This window comes from Gopherus flavomarginatus, chromosome 8, assembly GCF_025201925.1.
Source record: "Gopherus flavomarginatus isolate rGopFla2 chromosome 8, rGopFla2.mat.asm, whole genome shotgun sequence".
Classification (NCBI taxonomy): domain Eukaryota; kingdom Metazoa; phylum Chordata; order Testudines; family Testudinidae; genus Gopherus; species Gopherus flavomarginatus.
In genome coordinates this window covers 42,451,034-42,461,387 of record NC_066624.1, presented here as the reverse complement: position 1 = coordinate 42,461,387, position 10,354 = coordinate 42,451,034, and the positions used below count along the sequence as shown (strand labels likewise).

At 45.2% G+C, this 10,354-nt stretch overlaps 1 protein-coding gene across 2 annotated transcripts in view; it reads left to right on the top strand.

Annotated features, from left to right (window-relative positions):
* The first annotated feature begins 3,735 nt into the window (after positions 1–3,735).
* The window catches only part of LOC127056472 (cis-aconitate decarboxylase-like), a 36,302-nt gene continuing 29,683 nt past the window's right edge, over positions 3,736–10,354 (top strand). For both annotated transcript variants that reach the window (XM_050964342.1, XM_050964341.1), the window contains exon 1: positions 3,736–3,831. The gene's annotated coding sequence lies outside the window, so the exon portion shown is untranslated. The remainder of the gene's footprint in view (positions 3,832–10,354) is intronic.

The following is a 10,354-nucleotide window of genomic DNA, read 5'->3' as shown; positions in this document are numbered from 1 at the left end:
GGGGTCTTTGGCTGTCCTCGGTTGTAGGGTTTATGGTCTGTGTGCCCCCTGGGGTAATCGTTCCCCTTGACAGTAGCTTTCTTGCTTTCTGCCAGTTCCATCCATTTGGCTCCAATCTCCCCTGCCTCAGCGAGATCTTTGGGTTTTCCATCTTGTATGTACCGTGTGATGTCTTCAGGAACACCATCCAAGAACTGCTCCATTTGTATGAGGAGGTGCAGTTCTTCCAAGGTTTGAACGTTGTTTCCTGTTATCCAGGCCTCATAGTTTTTTGCAATGTAGTAGGCGTGTTTGGGAAATGACACCTCTGGTTTTCACTTTTGGGTTCTGAAGCGCCGACGGGCATGATCTGGGGTTATCCCCATTCTGTATCTGGCCTTGGTTTGAAAAAGTTTATAGTCATTCATTTGCTGCTTAGGCATTTCAGCTGCCACCTCTGCTAAAGGTCCACTGAGCTGTGACCTCAATTCTACCATGTACTGGTCTTCGGGGATGTTGTACCCAAGACAGGCTCTTTCAAAATTTTCCAAGAAGGCCTCGGTGTCATCACCTGCCTTGTAGGTGGGAAATTTCCTGTGCTGTGGAGCAATAATTGGCGCCGGGTTGTTAGGGTTGGCTGGCACATGCAGCCCAGCTTTTGCCAAGTCCAGTTCATGTTTTCTCTGTTTTTCCTTCTCTTCATTTTCTTTTTGTTGTTTTTCCATTTCTCGGCGGTGGACCAACTCTTCTTCTGCTTGTTTCCTTCAGAGGGCCACCTCTTCTTCTTCTAGTTTTCTTTTGTGTGCTGCCTCTTTGGCTGCCTGTTCTCTTTGGAAGGCTGCCAGTTTGATGCTTTCTTCCTTTTCTTTCATCTCCATCTCTTTTTGTTTTATTTCCAGTTGTCGCCTGTGTTCAGCTTCTTTGAATTGCTCTTCGGCCTCAATTTTTGCCTTAGAAGTCATGGTTCCTGTTTTCTTGTGTTGGGGTGCCCTCCGGTGTTTATCTTCTGAACTGCAGGTTCTCTGTTGCCTCCTGAAGTCTGCCTAGCAACAGTGCCTTTAGCTAATCTTCAATGTTAGTAAACCTGAAAAACCACTTTATTTGCATGCATATAGTGCTGGTACTTGCCTCCTAATGGGAGTGCTATTGCATGACAAAAGACCTGTAACAGCTCCTTAATGGCTTCTTGCTTAACATGCAAGCCACAAACTGCCAGAGAGAGCAGAAAAAAAAATTCTCTCTGGTTCCCTTTTAAAACCAAACTGTTTCTCTCTGCTAAAAAGCCCTTAGCAGAGAAGAGAAAAATATAATATTCCTACTGGCTTCTGGATTCTGTCTATTTCCCAACCGCTGCTACACCATGTCATAACCTTAGTCCCAGATTTGGACCTTAGCGTCCAAAATATGGGGGTTAGCATGAAAACCTCCAAGCTTAGTTACCAGCTTGGACCTGGTACCTGCTGCCACCACCCAAAAAATTAGAGTGTTTTGGGGCACTCTGGTCCCCCTGAAAAACCTTCCCTGGGGACCCCAAGACCCAAATCCCTTGAGTCTCACAACCAAGGGAAATAATCCTTTTTCCCTTCCCCCCTCCAGGTGCTCCTGGAGAGATACACAGACACAAGCTCTGTGAATCCAAACAGAGTGACTCCCCCTCTCCGTTCCCAGTCCTGGAAACCAAAAGCACTTTCCTATTCCCCCAGAGGGAATGCAAAATCAGGCTGGCAAATCCAACACACAGATCTCCCCTGATTTCTTCCTCCCACCAATTCCCTGGTGAGTACAGACCCAATTTCCCTGAAGTAAAGAAAAACTCCAACAGGTCTTAAAAGAAAGCTTTACATAAAAAAGAAAGAAAAATACATACAAATGGTCTCTCTGTATTAAGGTGATAAAATACAGGGTTGATTGCTTAAAAGAATATTGAATAAACAGCCTTATTCAAAAAGAATACAAATCAAAGCACTCCAGCACTTATATTCATGCAAATACCAAAGAAAAAAAAACCATATAACTTACTATCTGATCTCTTTGTCCATACACTTAGAAACAGAAGATTAGAAAACAGAAACTACTTCTCCAAAGCTCAGAGAAAGCAGGCAGACAGACAAAAGACTCAGACACAAACTTCCCTCCACCCAGAGTTGAAAAAATCCGGTTTCCTGATTGGTCCTCTGGTCAGGTGCTTCAGGTGAAAGAGACATTAACCCTTAGCTATCTGTTTATGACAACCTGTATCTGAAAGTATAATAGATTTGAAAAGTATGAGCGTAGACTAGCTTCCTTATACAGCTGTTGTTTTTTATGAGAATGTCAGTGCAATCATTTCAAATGATGATTTGTAAGCAAAGTCTAAATGAGCTCTCCCTGACAGCTAGTAATGAGGTGTAGGGAAAGGCTTCAGGACCAGACTGTATTTACATTCACACCTAAGCTATCTAGGTATCCAGCAAACAGAGCTGTGTTGCCCAAGTGATATATTTTGGCTGGGGTTAGGTTACAAATCACTTGAATGCAGAGGGTGGGGGTTAGGGAATGAAATGTTGTTGTTCCTATTGTATGAGTAAAGGGCAGTTGAACTGTACTTAGCCTGTGCTGATTGAGGGCATCAAGAGAGGGTGGGGACTTGTCCCGCCCCACTGTTTAAAGACAGAGCTGATTAGGCTCCATAGATAGTCTTTTGTTCTGTTAAGTGACCACTGCAGCTGAAATCACTGATAATCAGGTCTGAGGGTATGTCTACATCTACAATTTTGCAGCGCTGGTTGTTACAGCTGTATTAGTACAGCTGTATAGGGCCAGCGCTGCAGAGTGGCCACACTTACAGCAACCAGCGCTGCAAGTGGTGTTAGATGTGGCCACACTGCAGTGCTGTTGGGCGGCTTCAAGGGGGGTTCGGGGAACGCGAGAGCAAACCGCGAGGAAGCAGGTCTCCTTCCCCGGTTTGCTCCAGTGTTCCCCGAACTCCCGAGCAAGCAGGTCTCCTTCCCCGCGGTTTGCTCTCGCGTTCCCCAACCCCCCCTGCAAACCGCGGGGAAGGAGACCTGCTTGCTCGGGGGTTCGGGGAACGCGAGAGCAAACCGGGGAAGGAGACCTGCTTCCCCGCGGTTTGCTCTCGCGTTCCCCGAACCCCCCTGCAAACCGCGGGGAAGGAGACCCGCTTGGGGGGGGATTCGGAGAACACCGGAGCAAACCACGGGGAAGGAGACCTGCTTGATTACCAGAGAGGCTTCCTCAGGTATGCTGGGATACCTGCTTATTCCACGGAGGTCAAGAAAAGCGCTGGTAAGTGTCTACACTTGATTACCAGCGCTGGATCACCAGCGCTGGATCCTCTACACCCGAGACAAAACGGGAGTACGGCCAGCGCTGCAAACAGGGAGTTGCAGCGCTGGTGATGCCCTGCAGATGTGTACACCTCCTAAGTTGCAGCGCTGTAACCCCCTCACCAGCGCTGCAACTTTGTGATGTAGACAAGCCCTAAAAGTGCTTAGTCCTGCTGTGGGGACAGTGTTCCTGTGGGTACAGTGTTTCTGTGGAAGAGACAGCCCAGACTGCACTAGCAGCGAGGTTCCCCCACTGAGAGCTCAGCTGAAATCATTGAGAGCTGGGTGGAACCTCAAGAGACCAACTCGCAGAGGTCACAGTGGCAGGAAGCAGCAGAAGGTGATGGCACAGAGCCATTGGCAACAGAGTGGTGGAGTGAACAGTAGCACAATGAACAGTCATGGCCAGAGCGAACAGTGAGCAGCTGGAGGAACAAGTAAGGTGCCTTCTTGCCCCCCACCTGGGAGATGTACTATGTGAAAGCACCTCTGAACTCTGAGTCTCCACTGACCAAGGACAACACTGGTGAGTGGGGTGCGGTGGAGGGAAAAGTAAGGGGCATGTTAAAGAAACATTTGTTTGTTGGACTATATTTTAGTGACTTTGCTCCAGAATGCTAGATTTGTGACTGGGAATGGAAACTTACATAAATATGTTTCCTAGTAGGTCAAGATTTTTAAAATGCATTATTTGCCAAGGTTATTATCTCACATTGTTGCTATCTTGAGAGGTCATTATGTTGGGGAGTTTCTGTACTAAACATTTTTATTATTATAATTAATTTTTACATAAGAATGGTCATACTGGGTCAGACCAATGGTCTATATAGCCCAGTATCCTGTCTTCCGACAGTGGTCAAGGCCAGGTTCTTCAGAGGGAATGAACAGAACAGGGAATCATCAAGTGATCTATCCCCTGTTGCCCATTCCCAGCTTCTGGCAAACAGGCTAGGGACACTCAGAGCATGGTGTTGCATCTCTCCCCATCCTAGCTAATAGTCACTGATGGACCTATTCTCCAGAAATTTATCTAGTTCTTTTTAAAATCCTGTTATAGTTTTGATCTTCACAGCATCCCCTGGCAAAGAGTTCCATGGGTTGACTTTATGTTGTGTGAAGAAGTATTTCCTTTTTTTTTTAAAAAAAAACCCTGCTGCCTATTAATTTCATTGGGTGACTGCTAGTTCTTGTGTTATATGAAGGTTTAAATAACATTTCCTTATTCACTTTCTTCACACCAGTCAAGATTTTATAGACCTCTGTCATAACCCCCCCTTAGTAGTCTCTTTTCTAAGCTGAAAATTCCCAGTCATTTTAATTTCTCCTCCTGTTTCATACCCCTAATCATTTTAGTTGCCCATCTCTGTACCTTTTCCATTTCCAATATATATATTTTTGGGATGGAGTGACCAGATCTGCACACAGTATTCTAGATGTACACGTACCATGGATTTATATAGAGGCAATATGATATTTTCTGTCTTATTATCTATCCCTTTCTTTAAAAAAGCAAAGGTTTCAGAGGGTATATCCACACTACGGGATTATTCTGATTTTACATAAACTGGTTTTGTAAAACAGATTGTATAAAGTCGAGTGCATGCAGCCACACTAAGCACATTAATTCAGTGGTGTGCGTCCATGTACCGAGGCTAGCGTTGATTTCTGCAGCGTTGCACTGTGGGTAGCTATCCCATAGCTATCTCATAGTTCCCACAGTCTCCCCCGCCCATTGGAATTCTGGGTTGAGATCCCAATGCATGATGGTGCAAAAACAGTGTCGGGGGTGATTCTGAGTAAATGTCGTCACTCATTCCTTCCTTCGTGAAAGCAACGGCAGACAATCATTTCGCGTCCTTTTTCCTTGGATTGCCCTGGCAGATGCCATAGCATGGCAACCATGGAGCCTGTTTTGCCTTTTGTCACTGTCACCGTATGTGTACTGGCTGCCACTGACAGAGGCGGTACTGCAGCGCTACACAGCAGCATTCATTTGCCTTTGCAAGATAGCAGAGACGGTTATCAGTCGTTCTGTACCATCTGACATGCCATTGTAAATTGGTGATGAGATGATGGTTATCAGTCATTCTGTACCGTCTGCTGCTGTCATGGGTGCTCCTGGCTGGCCTTCACTGAGGTCGGCCAGGGGCACAAAGACAAAAATGGGAATGACTCCCCGGGTCATTCCCTCCTTTATGTTGTATCTAAAAATAGAGTCAGTCCTGCCTAGAATATGGGGCAAGTATACTAGAGAACCAGTGTACCGGAGAGCACAGCCGCTCCATGTCAGATCCCACAGAAATGATGAGCTGCATGCCATTCTAGAGGGTGCCCCTGCAACAACCACACCCGTTGCTTCCCTCCTCCCCCAACCCTCCTGGGCTACCATTGCAGTGTCCCCCCATTTGTGTGATGAAGTAATAAAGAATGCAGGAATAAGAAACACTGAGTTTTTAGTGAGATAAAATGAGGGGATGGCAGCCTCCAGCTGCTATGATAGTCCAGGCAGGACATTAAACGGTGGGGGGGATAGGAGCCCAGCAACCCGCTGCTATGATAGTCCAGGGAGTACAGAATCTTTTCTTTAGACATGAAGGGGTGATGGGGGCTGATGGAGCTCAGCCTCCAGTTGCTATGATGAAGTCGGTTACCAGCCGCTCTGTACCACCTGCCGGGAATGACCGAGAATCATTCCTATTTTTACCCAGGCACCCCGGCCGACCTCACCTGAGCCCAGCCAGGAGCACTCATGGGATGATGACGAGGACGGCTACCAGTCCTTCTGCACTGTACTGTATGCCACCGGGGAAAGGAGTGGAGAGAATGCTGCTGTTCAGTGCCGCAGCACCGCGTCTATCAGCAGCATGAAGTAGACATACAGTGACATTGAAAAAAGTCAAGGAATGATTTTTTTCCCTTTTCTTTCATGGGAGAAAGGGGGGGTAAATTGACCAGATATACCCTGAATCATCCCGGACAATGTGTTTGACCCTACAGGCATTGGGAGCTCAGCCAAGAATGCAAATGCTTTTCGAAGACTGCGGGGACTGTGGGATAGCTGGAGTCCTCGGTACCCCCTCCCTTCCTCCATGAGCGTCCATTTCATTCTTTGGCTTTCCGTTATGCTTGTCACACAGTGCTGTGGACTCTGTATCATAGCCTGGAGATTTTTTTCAAATGCTTTGGCATTTCGTCTTCTGTAATGGAGCTCTGATAGAACAGATTTGTCTCGCCATACAGTGATCAGATCCAGTATCTCCTGTATAGTCCATGCTGGAGCTCTTTTTGGATTTGGGACTGCATCGCCACCCATGCTGATCAGAACTCCACACTGGGCAAACAGGAAATGAAATTCAAAAGTTCGCGGGACTTTTCCTGTCTACCTGGCCAGTGCATCCGAGTTCAGATTGCTTTCCAGAGCGGTCACAATGGTGCACTGTGGGATACCGCCCGGAGGCCAATACTGTCGATTTGCGGCCACGCTAAACCTAAATCCGACATGGCAATACCGCTTTCAGCGCTACTCCTCTTGCTGACGAGGAGTACAGAAACCGGTTCAAAGAACCCTTTATATCGATATTAAGGGCCTCTTTGTGTGGACGGGTGCAGGGTTAAATTGGTTTAATGCTGCTAAATTCGGTTTAAACGCGTAGTGTAGACCAGGCCAGAGTAGCAGGCGTGTTAGTCTGTATCGCAAAAAGAACAGGAGTACTTGTAGCATCTTAGAGATTAACAAATTTATTTGGGCATAAGCTTTCGTGGGTTACATCCAAAGAAGTGGGCTGAAGCCCACAAAAGCTTATGCTCAAATACATTTGTTAGTCTCTAAGGTGCCACAAGTACTCCTGTTCTTTTTAAAAAAGCAAACAGGATGTTGGGAATCGTTGACTGCTGCTGCACATTGAGTGGATGTTTTCAGAGAACTATCCACAATGACTCCAAGATCTCTTTCTTGAGTGGTAACAGCTAATTCAGACTCCTTCGTTTTGTATGTATAATTGAGATTGTTTTCCAATGTGCATTACTTTGCATTTATCAACACTGAATTTCATCTGCCATTTTTGTTGTCCAGTCACCCAGTTTTGTGAGATCCCTTTGTAACTCTTCACAGTCTGCTTGGGACTTAACTATCTTGAATAGTTTTGTATCATCTGCCAAATTTTGCCACCTAACTGTTTACCCATTTTTCAGATCATTTATGAGTATGTTGAGCAGTACTGGTCCCAGTACAGACCCCTCAGGAATACCATTATTTATCTCTCTCCATTCCGACAACTGATAATTTATTCCTACCCTTTGTTTCCCATCTTTTAACCAGTTACTGATCCATGAGAGAACTTCCCTCTTATCCCATGATGGCTTACTTTTCAAAAGTCAATTTAAATTAAATACTTTTTTTTAATTTATATTTTTTGAGAAATCTAGACCTGTTATGTGTTTTGGTGTAATTTGCATTATTCTTATGTTAAATTTGTATCATCCTAACAAAACGTTTACTTTATTCATATTTCTTTCATATATCTCATTGGTCCTGACCCTCCCCTCCCTAAATTCGAACACCTCCCTAATTTCAATTCCTGGGGAAACCACTGATGAGCTGTGCCCTAGTATCAGCTGGCACATTATTTCCCTGAGATTTTCATGTCTAATACATAGCTACTCTCAAACACATAGCCTGCAGCATTATAGGATGATGTGTCTCTTCCTGGCATACAAATCTACCTATGAAACTCTGTCTATTGCTTACCTTGCGTGACCCACTTGAACCTAGCCCTACAGGATCTGCTCAGCCCAGCTCCTGGTCACATTGGGTGTGTCAGGAAATATCTCAGTATCTATCAGGTAGTGCAGTTCTCGTAAGATTGGATGGTTTATCTTACTCCCCTAAGTTGAGTAACAGAAATAAACTTTAGACTTTTCCTGATCCGTCATTGCACAAGCAGCAGGAGTGAAGGGTCACTGGTTCCAGCTCTCAGTGACCCTAGAAGGTTTCAAAGCCTGTGATGGATTCCATTAGTGCAATGATACATTGCTCCACCACCCCTAGAGAAGCCAGATCCCACACTCACTGTAACAGAAGGACTTCTGTGCTTGGGAGGAACTTTTTCCAACATGCCTTAGAACGATGCCAGGGTGGGTAGAACTGAGGAGGTCGGGATGAAAAAGGGACTGTCCAAAATTGTGACAGTCAGTGGAACTTGTGAATGAGATGGTTAATAAAATTCAAGTTGGGAAATTTTTCAGTAAGAAAAAGGCACGGGTGTTTAATGACAATTTCACAAAAAATGGTTCCTGCATTTCCAGTAGGTCTACTTCATAGTCACTTATGTATATTTGAAAACCTCACCGTAATCTTGGAACAATCAATATTTTACAAAGGCATCATTTTTGCCATTTCTTTCCCAACACCCAGATGTTATGTTGTAAATAGAATTTCCCCCCTCTCCTATCCACCTGCTTCTCTGATTTGATTCATTTGGTGGTAAAGTTCACATCTGATCTGAAGGCTTAAGTGGAGCCTTGGAGTATATCTGCACTTAGGCTGGAAGTGTGGCTCCCAGCCTGGGTTGATAGACACACACTAGTTCCACTGAGCCAGTGCACTAAAATAGCCGTGTGGCTGTTGCAGTATGGGAGGTGACACAGGCTAGCTGATGGAGAACCAACCAGTCTGACCTCCTGGATCCATATGTGGGTGGCAAGCCTGGACTAACACCCATTCTGCAGTGTCAACACTGCTATTTTTAGCCCTTAGCTCGAGTGGAGCTAGAACAAGTCTGTCTACCTGGGCCAGGATGCATGCTCCCAGCTGCAATATAAACATACCCTGGTGTCTTCCTGGCCTTCTGCACTGGGGCAAATTTGATTCATTGTAAGCATAGAACCATAGATTGAAGGGCCAGAAATGTTTTTATCTTGAATCATTCAGGATATTCCATAGAGTTGTATTTGCATGTGTCTATTTGATTTTGTATAGCACCCATTGCCATGACAGCGGCACACCTCACATTCAGGGCTAAAATAAACCAAACACATGTTAGTCACCCAAATGGATGAGTCAGGGAAATTAAATATAGTGCCCTTGTCTTAGTGATGGCTAGTTCATTTAACAAAATTAAATTTAATAAAAAGTTATGGCATTTAAATTTGTGACTATAGCTCAAACTGCAACTGTCTCCCAGTGTACTGCTCAAAGCACGTGTCTTATACACGCCTAGTGACAGGTAAGCTACTGCATTAGCCTCTTGCATATCTTCCCCAGTCCCAGCATTCATGAGCATACTGTGCTCTTCTCTAGTGCCTTTCATCCGATCATCTTAAAAGCACTGTACAAATACTAATTAACAAACCTTCTATGAGGCAGGTAAGTATTGCTGCCCTCATTTCATCCAGGAAGTTTTTGGAGTGTTGGGAGACAACTTCTTGATGCAAGTGCTGGAGGAACTAACTAGGGGCCATGTTCTTCTTGACCTGCTGCTCACAAACAGGAATGAATTGGTAGGGGAAGTAGAAGTGGGTGGCAATCTGGGCAGCAGTGACCATGAGATTGTTGAGTTTAGGATGCTGACAAAAGGAAGAAAGGAGAGCAGTCTGGACTTCAGAAAAGCAGACTTTGACTCCCTCAGGGAACTGATGATCAGGATCCCAAGGTGGCTAACACAAGGGGGAAAGGAGTCCAGGAGAGCTGGCTGTATTTTAAAGAAGCCTTATTGAAGAAGCAGGAACAAACCATCCTGATGGGCAGAAAGAATAGCAAATATGGCAGGCGACCAGCTTGGCTTCACAGAGAAATCTTCGGTGATCTTAAACACAAAAAGGAAGCTTACAAGAATTGGAAACTTGGACAGATGACTAGGGAGGAGTATAAAAATATTGCTAGAGCATGCAGAGGTGTAATCAGGAAGGCCAAAGCACAACTGGAGTTGCAACTAGCAAGGGATATGAAGGGCAACAAGAAGGATTTCTAAAGGTATGTTAGTTACAAGAAGAAAGTCAGGGCAAGTGTGGGCCCCTTACTGAATGGGGGAGGCAACCTAGTGACAGAGGAT